The 22,086-nt window shown below is 42.5% G+C and overlaps 1 protein-coding gene across 3 annotated transcripts in view; it reads right to left on the bottom strand.

Annotated features, from left to right (window-relative positions):
- usp25 (ubiquitin specific peptidase 25) overlaps nucleotides 1–22,086 on the bottom strand; it is a 212,928-nt gene that overhangs the window by 190,710 nt on the left and 132 nt on the right. The gene's annotated exons all lie outside the window — the stretch shown is intronic.

Here is a 22,086-nt window from a genome sequence, read left to right as displayed (position 1 = left end):
GATGATGGCCAGACTTTGGAGAGTTACTTGCTGCAATATTCCTAGCCTCTGACCTGCTCTTGCAGCCACTGGCGAGTCCACTTGAGTTTCTGATCAATGGTAACCTGAAGGTTATTGATAGTAGGGGATTCAGTGATTGTAACAGCATTGAATGTCAAGAGTTAGTGGTTGATTGTCTCTTAAAGGTGATGGTCTTTGTCTGGAATTTGTGTGACTTGTCACTTATCAGCCCAAGTCTGAACATTGTCCTGATTCCTGATGAAGAGCTTATGCTCGAAACGCGACTCTCCTGTTCCTTGGATACTGCCCGACCGGCTGTGCTTTTCCAGCACCACACTCTTCAAGTCTGGATGTTGTCCTGATATTCATGCATTTGAACATAGACTGTTTTGGCATCTGAGGAATCATAAATGGTACTGAATATTGCGCAAACATCAGCAAACATCCCCACTTCTGACCTTGTGATGGAGGGAGGGTCATTGATGAAATAGCTGACGATGATTGGGCCTGGGACACTACACTGAGGAACTCTTGCAAATGGTGCTGAACATTGTGCAATCATTGGTGAACATCCCACTTCTGACCTTATAACGGAGGGAAGGCCTACGCATCTGCCCTAAGGAACTCCTAAACAGATGCCCAGAGCTGCGATGATTGACCTCAAACAACTACAACCATCTTCCTATGTGCCAGGTATGACTCCAACCAGCCTAGAGTTTGGCCCTGATAACCACTGATTCTAGTTTTGCTCCTTGATGCCACATTCAGTTAGGAAAGCCAGCAATTTTGGAGACATGACGAGGGTCAAAAGAAGAATGTAATTTATCTTCTTGAAAGGTACAGTTTAGAGAATAAGTTACACTAGTCAAAAGTTTGTTCAAGTAACTTCCAGATGAGGAGTGTTTGGTTATAAATTGACATATTTTTAAAAGATTGAGTAAGTCTAGGCTTGCAGTTTTGAGAGTTATTCATGCAAGAAAACTTCAGTTCAAAGTAAAGAACTGGGGAAAAAGCAATTGAGTTAAACTTAAAGATTTAAGATACAGGAATAATCTCTCTAGCTTTGACGCTGTAAAGAGATGATGTTGGTGAATCGATGAAAACTTCAGTTTACTATGTGTTCTGAGATTTTTCAAGCTGTGTTCTAGATTTAGATTTGGTTTGATCATTTTTCATATACGGAACCACTCTTTTATTATTAAGGAAAATCTGCAGCTTTGTCTGTTTCAGCAAAAGACCTCCACGTTAGGAAAAAATAATGATCTACCAAATCAGGTTTCATTCTGGGATCCTCCCAATGGTAACATCAGGTGGGGCCATCACCTCATAATATGGCTTGGTAGATGGTTGAAAGATAAATGAGATGAGAAATGAGATAAATTTTTAAAAATGAGTGAATTAACAGGGTGGAAAGTGGCATTTCGTAGGCATCTGTGCTAGCACCTCAGTGAATTAGATGCCAAAACAGCTTACAAGTGACACAAGTTTGGGAAACATACCAAATTGTGTAGGTGGAAGCAGGAACTTACAAAGGGATACTGACAGAAGAAGTGAGTGGAAAAAACAAAGGCAGATGGAATTTACTGAAGGAAGTGCAAGATTATCCACTTTGGTCTGAAGATAGATCTGAATTTGTCCTAATGGTGTGAGATGCAAAGGAGAAAAACAAATTACTCAATGAGTGCACAGGTAATAAAAAAAAAGTCTAATGGAACCTCGGCCTCTAGCTGAAGGGGACTGGAATATTACTGAGAGAAAAGGAAGTCAGGAAACAGTTGTATTCAGACAATGTAGTGGAAACCTGGATCTTTGTTCCCCAAAAGATGATGGATGCAGGGTCAAAACCCAAAAGACATTTTTAAAAGCAAAAACAACAAGGAATATTGATCTAAGGTGCGTAAATAGAGTTCATATTTCAGCTATAATCCAGCAGTATGGTGGAATAGTTTCAAGTGGCCGAGCCTCCTCATGTTTGTGTGACATTTTCAAATTCATTCACTGGATGTTGGCACCACTTATGGTTGGCATTATATGTCCATCTCTAGATGCCCTTGAGAAGGTGATGTTCAGCCGACTTTTGACCGTTGCTGTAGGTAGACCCACAATGCCATCAGTGAAAGAGTACCATGATTTTGATTTTGTGACACTAAAGGGACAGGGATATACCTCCAAGTCAGGATGCTGAGTGGCTTGGAGAGGAACTTGTGGGTGGTGGTGTTTCTATGTTGAGGCTGCTCTTGCTCTTCTAGATGGTCATGGTCACAAGTTTGGAAGGTGCTATCAGAGGCTCCTTGGTGAATTTCTGCAGAGCATCTTGTAGATGGTACATGCTGCTACTCCTGAGAGTCAGTGGAGGAACCAGTGAACATTTGCAGATGCAGTGCCAATCATGGCATGTTTTGGATCATGTCAAGCAACTTGTGTGTTATTGGAGTTGCAATCATTCAGGTTAGTGAAGTGTGTTCATAGAACAACATAGAACAGTAATGGCCTTTTTGTCCTTGATGCTGTGCTGACCTTTTATCCAACTCTATGAACAAACTAACCTACATCCCTTCATTGTACTATCATCCATGTGCCTATCCAAGAGTCATTTAAATGAACCTTCAATATTCCATCACACTCTTGACCTGTGGATGGTGGATGGTTTTGGGGAGTCAGGAAGTGAGTTACTTTATGCAGGATTCCTAGCCTCTGATCTGCTCTTATAGTCACAGTACTTACATTGCTAGTAGAGTTCAATTTCTACTCAGTTGTAACCCCCAGAATTGTGATATTGAGGGATTCAGTGATGATAATGCTATTAAACTTCAAGAGGTGATGATTAATTATCTCTCATTGTAGATGGCCAATGCCTGGCATGTGTGGCATAAATGTTACTTGTTATTTGTCAGCCCAAACTGTACTAATCCTGTTACTATAGCATTCTCTTTACTACCTTAGATGTCCACAGATAACTCATGATTTGGAGATGCCGGTGCTGGACTGTGGTGTACAAAGTTAAAAATCACACAACAGGTTATAGTCCAACAGGTTTAATTGGAAGCACTAGCTTTCGGAGCACCTGATGAAAAAGCAGCGTTCCGAAAGCTAGTGCTTCCATTTAAACAGATAACTCAACAGTCTGTATCAGTCAGCTACATTCCAGACACCAACTTCAGTTGGACATGTTAGGTTTCTCGTGTAAATACCTCCATCTTAATGATCCCAAGGCAGTTAACTGTGAAACTCTGCACTAGTATTTTTGCTTGATGATAAATTTATTCACAGAATGCAGCATCTCACATGTCTGATTCCCACTTAACAACTTAAGGTCCCAGAGCTTTCTCTTCATGAGTGCTCTAAATAAATAATTGAATGATGTCCTTCACATATGTATCTGACTAAAATGTCTAACCTACAATAAGAGTTTCAAATTACAATCAACGGAATTAGTTATCAGGAGATTTCTAAAAGACTAACAACTTCACAAAGTATCCCAAGCAGTTGCATGGTGAGTTGGCAGAAGTAGAATCGTTGGAAATGCTTAGGTCAAATGAAAGGTTAATTCTGTTTCTGAGCATTTCCAGCATTTTTGTGCTTTTACTCCATATTTCAAGCTTCTCCAGCCACAAAGCCAAAATCAGTCAAAGACCCAAGTTGTAAAACACTCTTGAAGGGAGAAATGTTACAATATGGGTGAATTGTCAGGACTTATTCAACCAATAACACAGCTGAGGCACAGAAGAAGCAGAACTGACCTGAGCAGGTAGACAAATATTTAAACTAGGACTATAGGGATGGATAGATTTATTGTAAATAATGTTGACTTTTTGTTACTTTTGTATTTTTAATTGGGATTGAAATGGGAAAAAGGACTTATTTAAAAAATTCAGGATGGTGGAAGAGATTGTTGCACTTTTTAAAGACAATCAATCAACACTTATTACTTGTTTACACTATTACTTGTTTGAGCAGTGGGGTCACATTACAACAGACAGACTGGCACTGGGAGTGTGCAAGTGAGATTTGACTGACAAGTATCTGATTTGTCTGTGGAATGATGATTAACTGTTGATGACAAAGGCCTTGTGTATGCCAACAACTATGCGACTGGCTCTAAGGTAGCTGAACAGCTTGCGGGTGTCAACAAGACGGCACAGAATTCTTTGAACCTCAAAGACCATAAGACCATAAAAAATAGAAACAGGATTTGGCTATTCGGTCCCTCAAGCCTGCTCCACAATTCAACAGGATCATAGCTGATCAGACATCCATCACATCCACTTTCCTGCCCTTTCCACATAACCATTGAATCTCTTCCTGATCAAGAATCGCTCAGCCTTACTTATACACATAACGTCTGCCCCCATAGCTTTCTGAGGAAAGGAATTCCACAGACACAACTCTCAGAGAAGACATTCCTTTTCATATCAGACTTAAATTGGCACCCGAATTCTGAAACTATACCCTCTGATCTCAGACTCTCCAGTGAGGGGAGCATTTACATCTCAACATTTACTCTCTTAAGCCCCTTAAGAATCTGAAATGTTTCAATTAATTCACCTCTCATTCTGAACTCCAATGAGTAGGGTGCCAGTCTGTTTAACCTTTGCACATAAAATAATCCCTCCACACCAGGAATCACCTCAATGAACCTTCTCTGAACTGCCTCCGATGAAATAATATCGTCCCTTAAGTAAAGGGACCAAAACTGCTGTCAGCTTTCCAGATGTGTACAATTGCAATACATCTTCCCCTACTCTATACTCCAACCCCCATAAAATAAGAGCCAACATTCCATTAGCCTTCCTGATTACCTGCTACCCTGTGTACGAGCTCACTGTGGCTTGGGCACAAGTACCTCCAAGTCTCTTTATGAGATTAGATTAGATTCCCTACAGTGTGGAAACAGGCCCTTCGGCCCAACAGGTCCACACCGACCCTCCGAAGAATAACCCACCCAAACTCATTTCCCACTGACTAATGCACCTAACACTATGGACAATTTAGCATGGGCAATTCACCTGACCTGCACATCTTTGGACTGTGGGAGGAAACCGGAGCATCCGGAGGAAACCCACATAGACACGGGGAAAATGTGCAAACTCCACACAGACAATCGCCCAAGGCTGGAATCGAACATGGTCCCTGGCGCTGTGAGGCAGCAGTGCTAACCACTGAGCCACTGTGCTGTTGCAGCTTTCTACAGTTTTTCTGCATTTAAATAGTTCGCTCTATTGTTCTCCCTCCAAAATGAAGTTGACATTTCCCAAACTATATTCTATTTGCCAACTTTTGCCTACTTACTAAAATATCAATATATCTTTCTCTAAACTTCCACAGTGGGTCTTCCCACCTATTTTTATGTCATCTGCAAATCTGGCTACAGTACCTTTGCTTCCTTCCTCCAAGTTTTTAATATATATTGCAAACAGTTGCAATCCCAGCCCGTGGAACCCTATTGGTGACAGGTCAACAACCTGAAAAAGAACTCCTCGTTCCCACTTGCTGTTTTCTGCCCATTAACCAATCCTCTACCCATGCCAATATAGTAGTCCAACACTGTGGGCTCTTATTTTATGACTGGACCTTTTGTGAAGTACCTTGTCAGCAAGAATATTTTCCCACATCAGCTGCTATAAGTTGTTTTTTCATCTGAAAGGTCAGAGACTTTATAAACTGTGAAGTGTTCTGTCTCTTGTAAGCAAAAGTACCTTGAGAAAGACAGGATCAGCATGCCCTGGCAAGACAAAAGGATCATCTCAGCGAACCCTATTGACAGGAACATGAACAGCCTTCCTTTTTCTCTCCACCCGTAAAACCACATTTTTTTATGCCTGTCTGCTGTGTGTGTAGTGGGAGGTTTATAATTCTGTTCGCGTATTACCCAATAGACAATCAACAATTTATAGTTGTTTACCTGGAACTAAAACTATTTAAACAGTAATTCTTATTAAGGGGGGAAACCTGGTGCATTCTTCTTTCTGTCAATCTGGCTCTAAAAGGCAGGCAAATTTGAGAATTTTGTGTAGTTTTATAAAATCTTTAACTTTTGTGATGACAGTGGGAATAGTGGGGCAGGGAGCAGTGAGACTAAGCAGAGATGTCTGGACTAGTTGAGGGAAATAGAACAGATACATCTACAGGGGGAACTACATAAGAATGAGACAAGAAATGTTTGGATGAAGGAAATTAGGAGATTTGAATGGATCATTGACACCAGCATTGTCTAGTCACAGAGTTATACACCATGGAAACAGATCTTAGGCCCAACTCGTCCATGCCAACCAGTTTTCCTCAACTGAACTAGTCCCATATGCCTGCATTTGGTCCATATCTCTCTAAAGCTTTTGTTAGGTTCTTTTCCTGAGGTTTCACAGATGAGATGCAATTCGCACATACCAACTTCTGCAAACAGTTAAAGTTTATTAAAGCCTCTACGAGCTAGGTGACCCCTCCTCGCAGAGTGCAAGGTCAAGTCAAAGTGAGGCCCCTTAACAAAGAAACTATATCCCTTTCATACAGGTCAGTTGACTATGCTCACAGATGCTCTGGTCACTCCCGCACAGTCACATGCCACTCAAGACAACTCCCACACAGTCACATGTTACCTCAGGTACAATGGTTGGATGAGATCACCCTCAGAGATAATGTAAATACCCTAATCCTGGGGAATCATTAATGCAAGTGATTTCCCGACTCAATGTTTCCCCAAGACAATGCAGGTGTGATGTACCTAGCTTCAGGGAATGGCTAGAAAACATTTCTGAATGGAAGAGATTGAATGATAGTTTGATTTGATAACAGTAGGGGGAGTAGTAGCAAATGACACTGTAATTGGACTTGGGGGGGGGGGGGGGGGGGGGTGTCATTCGCATTCTTGTTTCACTGTCGTCCCTACTTACTTCCAGAATGTTCACTCAGTGTAGTTTAACCCTTTAATACTGCATTAATGTCCGGAGGGAGATTCCCATTTAATCTTTTAACATTACACTTTCCTACCCACATAATTGTCCAAATGTCTTTTAAATGTTTAATTGTATTCACCTCTACCACTTCCTCTGATACCTCGTTCCACTCCAACCTGTGTGAAAAGTTTTCACTCAGATCCCTTTCAAATCATTCCCATCTCCTCTTCGACTTATGACTTCCTTACCCTGGGGAAAAGACCTGGTGATTCACCTTATCTATGCATCTCATGATTTTATTCTACAAGGTCACCCCTCAGCCTCCTATGTTCCGTGGAAAAGCATTCCAGCCTATCCAGCCTCTCCTTATAATTCAAACTCTCCAGTCTCAGTAACATTCTTGTAAATCTTTTTTGCACCCTTTCCACTTCAATAACATCCTTTCTATAGCAGGGCAACCAGAATTGTATGCAGTACTCCAAATGACTTGTGACTTACCAATATCTTGTACAGCCTTAACATGAGATCCTAACCCCTGTACTCAATGCTCTGATCAACGAAGACAAGCATGTCAAATGACTACTTCACCACTCTGTCTACATTACACCACTTTCAAGGAACTATGTACCTGCATTCCTGGATCTGTGTGACAACACTCCCTAAGGCCCTACTATTAATGTGCAAGTCCTGCCCTGGTTTGTCTTATCAAAATGCACCCCCTTGCATTTGTCGAAATTAAACTAATCTACTATTCTTCCCACTGGTCCAGTTGATCAAGATCCTATTGTACTCTTAGATAACCTTCACTGTCCACTACACTACCTATTTTGGTGTTAACCACAACTTACTACCCATGTCTCTTATATTCTCAGCCAAAGCATTTATATAGATGACGAACAACAGTGGACCCAGCACTGATTTTTACGGTACACCGATGGTCACAGGCCTCCAGCCTTCACAACCACCCTCTGTCTCCTACTATCAAGCCAATCTTATATCCAATTGGTTAGTTCTCTCTGAATCCCAGGTACAAAAGCAGGCTGACTATCCCTAGTAAGTCTTTGTCTTTCCAAATGTGTGTGGATCTTGTGTCACAGAATCCCCTCCAACAACTTATCCATCACTGACATCAAGCTCACTGGTCTGTTGTTCCCTGGCTTTCCTAGCAGCCTTTCTTAAATAATGGCACAACATTAGCCACCTCCAATCTTCTGGTACCTCACCTGTGCTTGATGATATAAATAACACTGCTAGGGACCCCATAATTTCTTCCCTGTCTTCCCACAATGTCCTGGGATACACTTGATGCATGTGAAGACCTCCAGCACCTCCTCTTCTGTAATGCGGACTCTTTTCAAAGCGTCACTACTTATTTCCCCCAAGTTCCCTAAGGTTCCATATTTTCCTCCATAGGAAACAGGGACGCAAAATATTTGTTTAGGATCTCACCCGTCTCCTGTCATTCCACGCACTGATAGCCTTGTTAACCTTTAAGAGTGCCCTATTCTCTCCCTAATTACTCTTTTGTGATTATACTTGTCAAATCTCTGCCAAAGTTCTCATTGCCCCTTTTTGCCATTCTGATTTCCCTCAAATGTACTCTATACTCGTCAAGGGATTCATTTGATTGCAGCTGTCTATACCTGACATATGCCTTCCCCTTTTTCTTGACCAGAGCCTCAGTATCATCCAGTGCTGCTCCCTCCAACCAGCCTTGCCCTTCACAGTAATGGGATTATGCTGTCCCTGAACTTTTGTTATCTCATTTTTGAAAGCCTCTCACTTGCCAGCTGTCCCTTTACCTGCAAACAGCCTCCCCCAGTGTGGTGAAAGGGTTAAAATTATGTCCCAATACATGTGTGAATCTAACCGGAATGGAGGTGTTGCTTAGTCCCGTGTGAATCTTATTACACACCTTCCCGTGTGAATCTTCTTATCTGTATGTAACCAGAATGGAATGTGTTTTTTAGCCTTGCTCTGCTGTTCACATGAATGTTTATATCTGGAAAAGAGTATATCAGCTGAAAAAGTCTCCAGTTCGGGGAGTCTGCTCCGGGGTTGCGTTTAACCGCCGAGCGTGGGTTGTTGGCAACCGCTCTACGAGAACTGACGGCTCCCAGTTCCGGTAACATGTAGAGTGAGTATAAGCCAGATCCGTTGTAAGTATGAGACCTGGTTGTGGCGACGCTGCGGGGAATAAAATGCTCATATTCTAGCAGACTCGCCTCTTGGTCGTTTGTTCTGTGTCAGACTACTCTCCTACGAACCTGACCTTGAGAATTTTTTAAAACACCCAGTCAACTTGTGAAAGTTCCTGTCGAATACCAATTAGACCCAATTTAGAACTTTAATTTAAACACACAAATTCCTCCCCATTCAAGGCCTCAACATGAGTGGGCCAAATGTGCTAAATTCTATATCAGTTATCAATATCATTAAGTTAGGCAGGAATTGAAAAAGTAGGCCCTTAAGGGTGGTAATATCTGGTTTACTCCCAGTGCCACCAGCTAGTGAGGATAGGAACAGTAGGATAGGACAGCTTAACGTGTGGCTGAGGAGGGGAGAAGGATACATGGTTTTGAATTATTGGAATCTCTTTTGAACAAAGCAGAGAACAAGGTAGGACCGATAAATTAAACTACATTTATTCCAATGCAAGTGGCCAAACAGGTAAGGCAGATAAACTCAGAACATGAATGAGAACATGGATATTATAGCAATTACAGAGATGTGGCTCAGGGATGGGTAGCACTGGCAGCTTAACATTCCAGGGTATAGATACTATAGGAAGAATAGAAATATGGGCAAGAGAAGAAGGGGAATGGCATTTTTGATTAGGGATAACATTATGGTTCTACTTAGGGCGGATCTTCCTGGGAATATGTCCAGGAAAGTTATTTGGGTTGAACTGAGAAATAAGAAAGGGTTGGTCTCCTTATTGAAATTGTATTATAGACCCTCCAGTAGTCAGCAAGAAATTAAGAAACAAATTTGTAGGAGATCTCCGTTATCTGTAAGAATAATAGGGTGGTTATGGTCAGGGAATTTTAATTTTCCAAACATAGACTAGGACTGCCATAGTGTTAAGGGTTTAGATGGAGAGGAATTTGTTAAGTGTGTACAAGAAAATTAAACCTGTTGAACGATAACCTGGTGTTGTGTGATTTTTAACTTTCTTCAATAACACCACGTTAGCCAACCCCCAGTCTTCGGCACCTCACCTGTCCCTGTCGATGACACAACTATCTCAGTAAGGGGTCAAGCAATCGCTTCCCTAGCTCCCCACAGTGTTCTGGAGTATATCTGATTAGGTCCTGGGGATTTATCCACCTTTATGCATTTTAGGATATCCAGCATCACCACCTCTGCAGTATGACATTTTTCAAGATCTCGCTGTTTATCTCCCTACATTCTCTATCTTCCATACCCTTCTCCTCAGTAAACACTGTTGCAAATAACCCATTTAGTATCTCCCCCATCTCCTGCAGTTGTGACTAGAAAAGGTGCAAAACTTGACCTACTCTTGGGAAATAAGGCAGGACAGGGGACTGAGGTGTCAGTGGGGGAGCACTTTGGGACCAGTGACCATAATTTTATTAGTTTTAAAATAGTAATGAAAAAGAATAGACTGGATCTAAAAGTTCAATTTCCAAATTGGAGGAAGGCCAATTCTCATGGTATTAGGCAAGAACTTCCAAAAATTGATTGGGACAGATATTCACAGGTAAAGGGATGGCTGAAAAATGGGAAGTCTTTGGAAAGAGATAATAAGAATCCAGAGGGAGGATGTTCCTGTTAGGGTCAAGGGCAAGGCTGGTAGGTGTAGGGAATGCTGGATGACTAGAGAAATTGAGGTTTTGGCCAAGACTAAGAAAACGTACATCGGGTGGGGTCGAGTGAATCTCTAGGGGAGTACAAAGGAAGTAGGAGTATGCTTTAGAGGGAAATCTGGAGGGCAAAAAGGGGACATGAGATAGCTTTGGCAAATAAGGTTGAAGATAATCCAAAGGGATTCTACAAATACATGAAGGACAAAAGAGTAACAAGGGAGAGAATAGAGCCCCTTAAATACCATCAAGGCCACCTATGTGCACAACTGCAGGAGATGGGGGAGATACCCTTAAATGGGTATTTTGCAACAGTGTTTACTGTGGAGAAGGATATGGAAGATAGAGAATTTAGGGAGATAAACAGCGAGATCTTGAAAAATGTCATACTACAGAGGTGGTAATCAGGTATACTCCAGAACACTGTGGTAAGCTAGGGAAGTGATTGCTAGACCCCTTACTGAGATAGTTGTGTCATCGACAGGGACAGGTGAGGTGCCGAAGACTGGGGGTTGGCTAACGTGGTGTTATTGAAGAAAGTTAAAAATCACCCAAACCAGGTTATAGTCCAACAGGTTTAATCGGAAACACACTAGCTTTCGGAGCATCGCTCCCTACCACCTGATGAAGGAGCGACGCTCCGAAAACTAGTGTGCTTCCAATTAAACCTGTTGGACTATAACCTGGTATTGTGTGATTTTTAACTTTGTACACCCCAGTCCAACACTGGCATCTCCAAATTATTTAAGAAAAGTTGAGAGGAAAAGCCATGGAACTACAGACCAGTGAGCCTGACATTAGTGGTGGGCATGTTTTGGAGGGAATCCTGAGGAACAGAATTTACATGTATTTGGAAAGGCAAGGAATGATTAGGATCAGTCAACAGGGTTTTGTGCGTGGGAAGTAGGGTCTCACAAACTTGATTCAATGTTTCGAAGAAGTTACAAAGATGATTGATGAGCAGTGGACATGATCTATGTGGACTTCAGTAAGGCGTTCAGCAAGATTCCTCTTGGTAGACTGGTTAAATGACATGGAACACAGGAAGAACTAGCTCGAAGATAGAAGACAGAAGGTGATGGTGGTGGGTTTGTTTTCAGACTGAAGGCCTGTGACCAGTGGAATGCCACAAGGATCGGTGCTGGGTCCACTACTTTTCATCATTTATATAAGTGATTTGGATGTGAACATAGCAGATATAGTTACTAAGTTTACAGATGACACCAAAATTGGAGGTGTAGTGGACAGTAAAGAAGGTTACCTCGGAGTACAACAGGATCTTGATGAGGTGAGCCAATGGGCTAAGGAGTGGCTGATGGAGTTTAATTTAGATAAATGTGAGGTGCTGCATTTTTGGAAAGACAGATCTGGGCAGAAATTATACACTTTATGGTAAGGTCTTGGGAAGTGTTGCTGAACAAAGATCACAGAGTGCAGCTTGATAGTTCCTTGAAAGTGGAGTCCCAGGTCGACAGGATAGTGAAGATAATGTTTGGTATGCTTGTCTTTGTTGGTCAGTGCATTGAGTATAGGAGTTGGGAGGTCATGTTGTGGCGGTATAGGGCATTAGTTAGGCCACTTTTAGAATATTGTCTGCAATTCTGGTTTCCCCGCTGTAGTGAAACTTGGAAGGGTTCAGAAAAGGTTGACAAGGATATTAAAAGATTTGGAGGGTTTCAGCTGTAGGGAGACGCTAAATAAGCTAGGGCTATTATCCCTGGAGCATCAGAGGCTGAGGGGTTATGAACCTGAGAGGTTTATAAAATCATGAGGGGCATGGATAGGGTGAATAGTCAAGATCTTTTCCCCACATTGGAGGTGTCCGAAATTAAACTGCATAGGCAAGAGTTTTTTGATGAAGTAACAAAGAAGATTGATGAGGACAGAGCAGTAGATGTGATCTATATGGACTTCAGTAAGGCATTCGACAAGGTTCCCCATGGGAGACTGATTAGCAAGGTTAGATCTCATGGAATACAGGGAGAACTAGCCATTTGGATACTGAACTGGCTCAAAGGTAGAAGACAGAGAGTGGTGATGGAGGGTTGTTTTTCAGACTGGAGGCCTATGACCAGTGGAGTGCCACAAGGATCGGTGCTGGGTCTCTACTTTTTGTCATTTACATAAATGATTTGGATACGAGCATAAGAGGTACAGTCAGTAAGTTTGCAGGTGACATCAAAATTGGAGGTGTAGTGGACAGCGAAGAGGGTTACCTCAGATTACAACAGGATCTGGACCAGATGGGCCAATGGACTGAGAAGTGGCAGATGGAGTTTCATTCAGATAGATGCGAGGTGCTGCATTTTGGGAAAGCAAATCTTAGCAGGATTTATACACTTAATGGTAAGGTCCTAGGGAGTGTTGCTGAACAAAGAGACCTTGGAGTGCAGGTTCATAGCTCCTTGAAAGTGGAGTCGCAGGTAGATAGGATAGCAAAAAAGGCTTTTGGTATGCTTTCCTTTATTGGTCCAAGTATTGAGTACAGGAGTTGGGAGGTCATGTTGTGGCTGTACAGGACATTGGTTAGGCCACTGTTGGAATATTGCGTGCAATTCTGGTCTCCTTCCTATTGGAAAGATGTTGTGAAGCTTGAAAGGGTTCAGAAAAGATTTACATGGATGTTGCCAGGGTTGGAGGATCTGAGCTACAGGGAGAGGCTGAACAGGCTGGGGCTGTTTTCCCTGGAGCGTCGGAGGCTGAAGGGTGACCTTATAGAGGTTTACAAAATTATGAGGGGCATGGATAGGATAAATAGGCAAAGTCTTTTCCCTGGGGTATGGGAGTCCAGAACTAGAGGGTATAGGTTTAGGGTGAGAGGGGAAAGATATAAAAGAGACCTAAGGGGCAACTTTTTCACACAGAGGGTGGTACATGTGTGGAATGCGCTGCCAGAGGATGTGGTGGAGGCTGGTACAATTGCAACATTTAAGAGGCATTTGGATGGGTATATGAATAGGAAGGGTTTGGAGGGATATGGGCTGGATGCTGGCGGGTGGGACTAGATTGCGTTGGGATATCTGGTCGGCATGGACGGGTTGGACTGAAGTGTCTGTTTCCATGCTGTACATCTCTATGACTCTATGAGAGGGGAAAGATTTAAAAGGGACCAAAGAGACAACTTTGTCACATAGAGGGTGGTGTGTGTATGGAATGAGTTGCCAGAGGAAGTGATGGGGGTGGTATAATAGCAACATTTCAAAGGCATGTGGATGGGTATATGAATAGGAAGAATTTAGAAGAATATGGGCTAAATGCTGGCATATGGAACTTGATTAATTTTGGTTATCTGGTCAGATGGCCAAGTTGGACTGAAGGGTCTGTTTCAGTTTCTGTATGACCTGTGACATTTGGTTGAAAATAGTCAGTGCTTTGTAAAAGCTCTGGAATATAACTGTTGATTTAAGATTTATCAACTGATAATTGGGGTTTCATACATTTCAGCAGACCAGTGAATCAATTGGAAACCAAAGGCTGTTCAACTAATCAATGTGAGCATTCAAACTTCTTGTAAAATGTACGATTTCACAGCCACATGAAAGTTACATCAACTCAAATTTAATGACTATTCTTCAATGAGAGGAATCACATGATGCAATACTGTGCCAAACAAACCAGGGGAATTCCACAGTCCATCCCTAGTCTGTGCTGAGTTAGTTGAACCAAGCAGAGGAACTTTCCAGTTCAGATAGTTTGTGTACCGTTAAGCAATAAAGACATAAGACGAGCGATTAGCTGTGTCCCATTTTGAACAGCATTTATATAAATGCATCAGTCGAAAGCAGGATCTGGGCCAACTGTGACACCCTTTTGCTTGAACTGCTTACTGATGCTCATTAGATGGAAACAGGTGTGAGCCATGCTCTCCAGGTAGATAACCATCATCTGCAAATCCAATACCTGCCAGCCAGGATCCTTAGTGACCAATCACATCCATTCAACAACTTAAATCAAAATACAGACCAAAGGTAAGTTTCAATTTCTTATAATTTAAGAATATATCCAGATGCAATTATTTTTCCTTATTCAGAACCAATTTCAGTTTCAGGAACACTTAGGATTTGTTTGATATACTCATTCTTTGGATGGGACGTAGATATCACAGGCAAGTCCAACAGTGACTGTCCCCCTCCAAGACAAAGTGACTTTCTCGACATTTCGCGGCAGTTAAGGGTCAGCACAACTGCCTGTATACAAAAAGTGTAGAATTTTAAAACTTCAGCTGCAGATATTTCCATATTGATGATTTGGTCTCATGCACGCATCTTTAGCTAATGCCATCAGCTCCACAAACACCATAACAGATCCAACAGTGTTTTGTCTTTAAATTATTCCTCCTCTTCTTGGGCAATCCTTCAAAATAGAGGATAAACTATTTCCCCTCCAGTTCACTGGGTTGTTCAAAAGTTCTTAACTCCAATGCATGATATGCTGACCCACTTGCCCCTGAATGGTTGAGCTGGGGTGCTTGGAAGTTTCTGTGCTCTCTCCAACGTCTCGACATCCCTCTCCACAATATCACTCGCTGTGTTCAGTGCATTCCTGAATGAATCTTCTCCACTTTGATCAGTCTCAAGCCCAGAGACTCCCATGAATTGATGTGGATATTTGACCTCTTCACGATGTTTTGAGGTATTCCTGGGTAGAGCAGTTAATACTGGAGCCCTATGTCAGGTACACGAATGATATGCTTGACTGGAGCTGGTTTTGAGTGATTAGTGCCTTGGTGCTGAGCATGTAGACTAGGAGAGGGCACTACTATTGTGGGTAAATGTAGGGGAATGGGTCTGGGTGGGTTGCTCTTCGGCGGGTCGGTGTGGACTTATTGGGCTGAAAGGCCTGTTTCCACACTAAGTAATCTAATCTAATCTAATCAAACATTTCTCTGCACACAATTTGGACAATGCTATTAAAGCATCACTGGCGGTAAAGCTCAACTGCTTCGAGATGCTTGTTGCAGGTTAACCAAGAAAAAAACTGGATATTCATCAAGCTCGGTTTCAAACTGCTGGATTCTTCTTGACATCAAGGCAGCATTTCTGATCTCATCATACAATAAGACTCGAGGTTGTCATCACCATCTGGATGGAGAAAGTGAGGACTGCAGATGCTGGAGATCAGAGCTGAAAATGTGTTGCTGGAAAAGCGCAGCAGGTCAGGCAGCATCCAAGGAACAGGAGAATCAACGTTTCAGGCATGAGCCCTTCTTCAGGAATGAGGAAAGTGTGTCCAGCAGACTAAGATAAAAGGTAGGGAGGAGGGACTTGGGGGAGGGGCATTGGAAATGTGATAGGTGGAAGGAGGTCAAGGTGAGGGTGATAGGCCGGAGTGTGGGTGGGGGCGGAGCGGTCAGGAAGAAGATTGCAGGTTAGGAAGGTGGTGCTGAGTTCGAGGGATTTGACTGAGACAAGGTGGGGGGAGGGGAAATGAGGAAACAGGAGAAATCTGAGTTCATCCCTTGTGGTTGGAGGGTTCCTCGGCGGAAGATGAGGCGTTCTTCCTCCAACCGTCGTGTTGCTCTGGTCTGGCGATGGAGGAGTCCAAGGACCTGCATGTCCTTGGTGGAGTGGGAGGGGGAGTTGAAGTGTTGAGCCACAGGGTGGTTGGGTTGGTTGGTCCGGATGTCCCAGAGGTGTTCTCTGAAACGTTCCACAAGTAGATTTCTCCAGTTTCCTAATTTCCCCTCCCCCCACCTTGTCTCAGTCAAATCCTCGAACTCAGCACCACCTTCCTAACCTGCAATCTTCTTCCTGACCTCTCTGCCCCCACCCACACTCCGGCCTATCACCCTCACCTTAACCTCCTTCCACCTATTGCATTTCCAACGCCCCTCCCCCAAGTCCCTCCTCCCTACCTTTAATCTTAGCCTGCTGGACACACTTTCCTCATTCCTGAAGAAGGGCTCATGCCCGAAACGTCGATTCTCCTTGGATGCTGCTTGACCTGCTTCGCTTTTCCAGCAACACATTTTCATCACCATCTTGATGCTTTTTTTTGCTCTATTTCAAACATTTCCAATCAGATTTCCGGTTTTCGCCTACCACTGCTGTGACTTCAGGGGCAGGTATTGGCCAGGCGCTACTATCAGTACACTATTAACAGAGGCTCAAGTAATATTTTGGGGATCTAGGATCATGGCATTTGATGGAATTTCAATTCAATGAAAATCTGGGATTAAGAGTCTAATGAAGAATATGAAATTGTTGCCAATTGTTGTTTAAAAACCCCATCTGGTATGCTAACGCTCTTTAAGGATGGAGCCATCCTTATCTGGTCTGGTCTATATGTGATCCCAGAACCACAGCAATGTTTTTCACTCTTAACTACACTTTGTGCAATGAGGAGTGGGCAATAAATACTATCTTAGCCTACAATGCTCACACCCTGTGAAAGGATTACTAAAAATGTCAATCTCCTGTTACGCTTGTGTATGGCTCCTGATTTGGGTTTGTTTTCTCAGCTTCAGATGGTGCAGCAGGATGGGTAGTGTATAGGGAGGGTAGCAGTGAGGGCCAGGGCAGGAGTCCAATAACCTAGGACCACCAGCTTAATGTGGGGTGTGTGTCTGGGAAAACAGACCATGGCAGTCCCTTTCTGTACTGGGGAAGGGAAGTGGGTTGCAAGTACAGAGTCGAACATATTCCTGCACAGACTGTGAGCATGCTTCACAGCTGAGTCTGGCCTCCAATCATCTTGGGAAAGCTTCCCCAGTAACTCATCAGCAAGTGCTGCTGGACAATGACAAAATTCTTCATTGGACTGCCCGGTTCTCTTAAATGCACTATCAGCTTTAATTGGTGCAAAAGTGTGTACACATAAGGTAACGGACTAGGTCAAGAAAGGATTCTGCACCAATTTTGTCTCTAAAATAATGTTCTTGTCCTAAACAGTATGTATTCTGTATCTTACTCATGCCCTCCTAAATAAGTATTGCTGAAAAATGCATAGTGTCAGAGCTTTTCATCTTGCATTCATAGAGTCATAGAGATGTACAGCACGGAAACAACTCATCCGAGCCGATCAGATATCCCAACCCAATCTAGTCACACCTTCCAGCACCTGGCCCATATCCCTTCAAACCCTTTCTATTCATATACCTATCCAGATGCCTTTTAAATACTGTAATTGTACCAGCCTCCACCACTTCCTCTGGCAGCTCATTTCATACACGTACCACCCTCAGCTTGAAAATGTTGCCCGTTAGGTCTCTTTTATATCTTTCTCCTCTCACCCTAAACCTATGCCCTCTAATTCTGGACTCCCCCACGCCAGGGAAAAAAGACCGTCTATTTCAGAAGAACACCAACTAAAGGGGAAAATCATCACTTACACTTCATGAGAGATTAGCAGGTGGACTCTAGTAACCGGAGGTGTTGCCATGGAGAATATACCTACTAAAGTTGATTGACAGTTAACTGCCAGGCTTTGTATAAATGATAAGCCTGACAAGTTGACTCTGATTAGTTGAGGCACTGTCCTCAGAAATTAACCAGTGTAGAACTGAAACAGGCACAAAGGCTGTGTATGTTCTTCCTGTCTGCAAAGAACAGGGCCCTCTGCATCACACTACAAGCCCAGCTGACAAACCTAAATTGCTTCTCAGCGTAATTCTTCTCTCACACAGGACTATCCAGCAATGCCAGATGTAAAATTATTCAAGTTCTGTATTACCAAACAACTATTCGCAAATAAATGTTATACACATAGCCTAATATAATGTAAATGGATCTCAGTAATAAATCAACTACAATCACAAAGTTTGCATTATTAATGGAACACAAGTACACAGAATTGTACATGGTCAGGCTGTCTCTATCACCTGCTAAAATGCGTTGCTGGAAAAGCGCAGCAGGTCAGGCAGCATCCAAGGAGTAGGAGAATCGACGTTTCGGGCATGAGCCCTTGGCAATGATTCTTGAAGAAGGGCTCATGCCCGAAACGTTGATTCTCCTGCTCCTTGGATGCTGCCTGACCTGCTGCACTTTTCCAGCAACATATTTTCAGCTCTGATCTCCAGCATCTGCAGTCCTCACTTTCTCCTGTCTCTATCACCTCACCATTTGGTGCCAATTGGCAGGAGAATCAACAGATGTTTAGATGTTTCCTAAACTAAGGAGACGTGTCAAACTACCTCAGCTTCCAACCTACAAATCCTTTTTACTCACCTTTGAAATGGCCAGCATTCCCAGAAAGGTAAAAACAATGACTGCAGATGCTGGAAACCAGATTCTGGATTAGTGGTGCTGGAAGAGCACAGCAGTTCAGGCAGCATCCAAGGAGCGTCTCCCAGAAAAACAATCTGAACGACTTCTTCAAGAACAGCAGCATTGACATTAATAATTGAGATGAGGTTGCAACCAACTGCTCAAAATGGCAAATTGTCAACAAGCTGCATTATGCATTGAGTTCAAATAAGACAGAGAAGGAAAGAAAAAGCAGCAAATCCTGCACTGAAACTCGTGACCCCAGTAGACACTATCCTCAAACTCTGCAACAGCCATTGACAGGTAACTCAGTCTAACATGGGTATCTGGTAGCATCTAAGGATTGCAATTTCAGAACTCCAGTTACACTCAGTTTCTATGCTATATTTTGCGTGAGATGTTACAATTACTCTCTGTTTACCCCCACAAATGGAGACAAAAAGATAATCTCATGAAAATATTTTGAACAGGGGCATGGCAGCTCTCTGTGCCTTGATCAATATTCATCCCTCAACTAACATCACAAACACAGTAGCTGGTTATCATTACATTGCTGCTTGTGACAGCTTGCTGTGCACAGGTTGGCAGCTGCATTTCCTACATGACAATGGTGACCACACTTCTAAAATTTGTCAGTAGCTGTAAAGCACTTTGAGACATCCAGCAGTCAACAGAAATGCAAAAATTACAGTCGAGTCTTTCAGTGGCCCCCTTTAGAATAAACTGATTTTTAAACACTGTCATGTAATGTTACCTATTATATAACATGCCATAACTCCATTTTAATCCCTGATGGTGCTCAAACTCTGTCTTCTTTACAGGCAAACTTCAAACTCCATAAAACAGAGGCCGCTGAGAGCCAACTTATGCAGCAATGCTGATCTAAGCCCCTAATCAATATCTACCATCACTGTCCTTCCATCAACTCTCGACCAATTTCCTGAAAGACTTATCAATAATTTCCTGAGCATTATCCAAAATAAATTACAACTTTGCCAGAGCTATTATCCTTATCTGATAACAAGGCCAGCTCAGTATTTGATGATCTTTCTCCATATATCTCAAAAGCAGATACAGGTCAAACAGCTGCTCAGGTTTGCTCTACCAATCAATTAAATCAAAGCTGATCTGTGCCTTTAGCCCAGTAAAGCTGTATTTGACCTCCATTCTCTGATTGCCTCACCTGACAAAGCAAAAATCAATCCATCTCAACTGTGAAAGTGCCAATTGAACAGAAGTCTTAAGCAAGTATTCCAGATTTCTACAAATCTAAGTAACCAATTCCTGATTTCAAACCAAATTCAATATCGCTGGGTTCAAATTACAGCCTGCGCTTGTACCACACTACATCTACAAATTTCTGTATCCCAGTCAATGCTATACAGTCCTCCAACTTTGGCTCTCTTCATACTTGCCACATATCCATCATTATCTCAATTCTAATTCTGGAACAACCCTAAGCTTTCATCTCTTGCTAACTCCCTCAAAGCTGCATTTTGGTTGACTCTCAAATCGATCTGGTCACAAGATGGTTTCAAGTACTTCAATATTTTACACTAAAGGTCTGTTGGGATTTGAAAATATTGACGCTAGCACAAACAACCTTGGTTGGACTAATGGAGAACAAAGTACAAAATGGGCAAATAAAACTGTAAGGAAGACAATAGAATAGTTTCAATAAATTAAGGTCTCAAAACAACTCTGTACAAAAGCAATCCATGAATCTTAAAATAGAAATCCATGAATCCGATCACTATGCAAGCAGATGGGTTCTCAAACATGGCATTAATTGAAAGGAAATGAGAAAAAATGCATTTGCAATACCTTGTCTAATAAGGAATCACAAGCAACAGACAAGAGCATCTTAAAAGCTGCATCTGTCGACCTTTAAATCTAGGCCGTCATAGAGAAAATATGTCAAGAGTACATCTTATAACAATATATTTAAGATACACTAAATCACAGACAATATTTACATCATAATCACTTATCAAAATTCATTTGGCAAATTACTCAATAGTATATCATTCAACGAAGGAAAAGACTTCAGCCTTATTTAACATCTTTCCTGACCTTTGATTATCCCAAAGCACATTACAGCCAATCAGGAACTTTTGAAACATAATCAGTGCTGTAATCTAGGAAAAGTGGCAGTCATGTTGTGCATAGCAATACCCCAAAATCACGATGTGATCATGGCCATGCCCCTATAATACACTGTATTGGCCATGTCACAGGTCAAGTCCCCTATTCTTCTTTCATATAGCATTGTCAGCTTATTCCTACTCCACCCGAAAAAAGCAGCTCAAAGAATGACTTTGTAACATCGCATTTGGAGGGAAGGTACCTCAGACAGTGCAGCACGCATACCAGTTCATAACCAAAAAATAAAGAGAGAAAATGCATCATGCAATTCAGAAAATTTCATTCCTTTGCAAGAACAAAATTGTAACAAGTTGCAACCACAACGTCATTAATATGCCAAGATATTCCACAGGAGTATTATAAAACAGGATTCGACACTGAGGAAGGGGAAAACCTAATAGCTTGTGGTTTTAAGGAGTGTCTTGAAGGAAGAGAGTGGGGAGAGGTCGGAGTGGAAAATATGCAGCTTAGAAGCTGAGGGCAGAAATAAATACAAGAACAATTTTATTAGGGAGGGAAGAACACAGATTTGGAGATAGTCACAGATAGGTGTACAGAATATATAAATAACAATGGCTTTAGAATTGTCCCTTAATGTGGGCTGGGTCTATTTCTGGGCTGTGCCTGAAGGGAGGGAAAATTCACTTGAAGCTCTAACACAATGCCCAAAGTGACCAGAACTTGCCGCCCTCACCCCCTCCAAGAACCTTCCAGACCAAAATAAACAAGGTACAAATTTAATTCTCGGCCAGATTGAACAGTCAAAGCCTCCCTGCCCTGGGTGGAGTAGCCTGGAGGAGCCTCTGGGCTGATGCCAGCTCCAGTAACACCCTGAGCGTTACACGAGTATTATTATTATTGTTATTACTGATGTTGTTGCTACACTAGGCCTGAAGCCTGCGCCTCGCGTACCAGCAGCAGCGGGGCCAACAGGGTCCTGAGGCGGTGAGGGAGCGGCAGCGGGGCAGACCCTCTGGGGGTAAAGGAGGGCGGGTTCATATGGGGCAAGGAGGGGTGAGA

This window comes from Chiloscyllium plagiosum, unplaced genomic scaffold (genome assembly GCF_037043375.1).
Source record: "Chiloscyllium plagiosum isolate Xiang-an unplaced genomic scaffold, Cpla_swu_hap1 HiC_scaffold_12, whole genome shotgun sequence".
Lineage (NCBI taxonomy): Eukaryota > Metazoa > Chordata > Chondrichthyes > Orectolobiformes > Hemiscylliidae > Chiloscyllium > Chiloscyllium plagiosum.
Note: the sequence above shows the minus strand (reverse complement) of the source record. Positions and strands in the feature narration are given on the sequence as shown.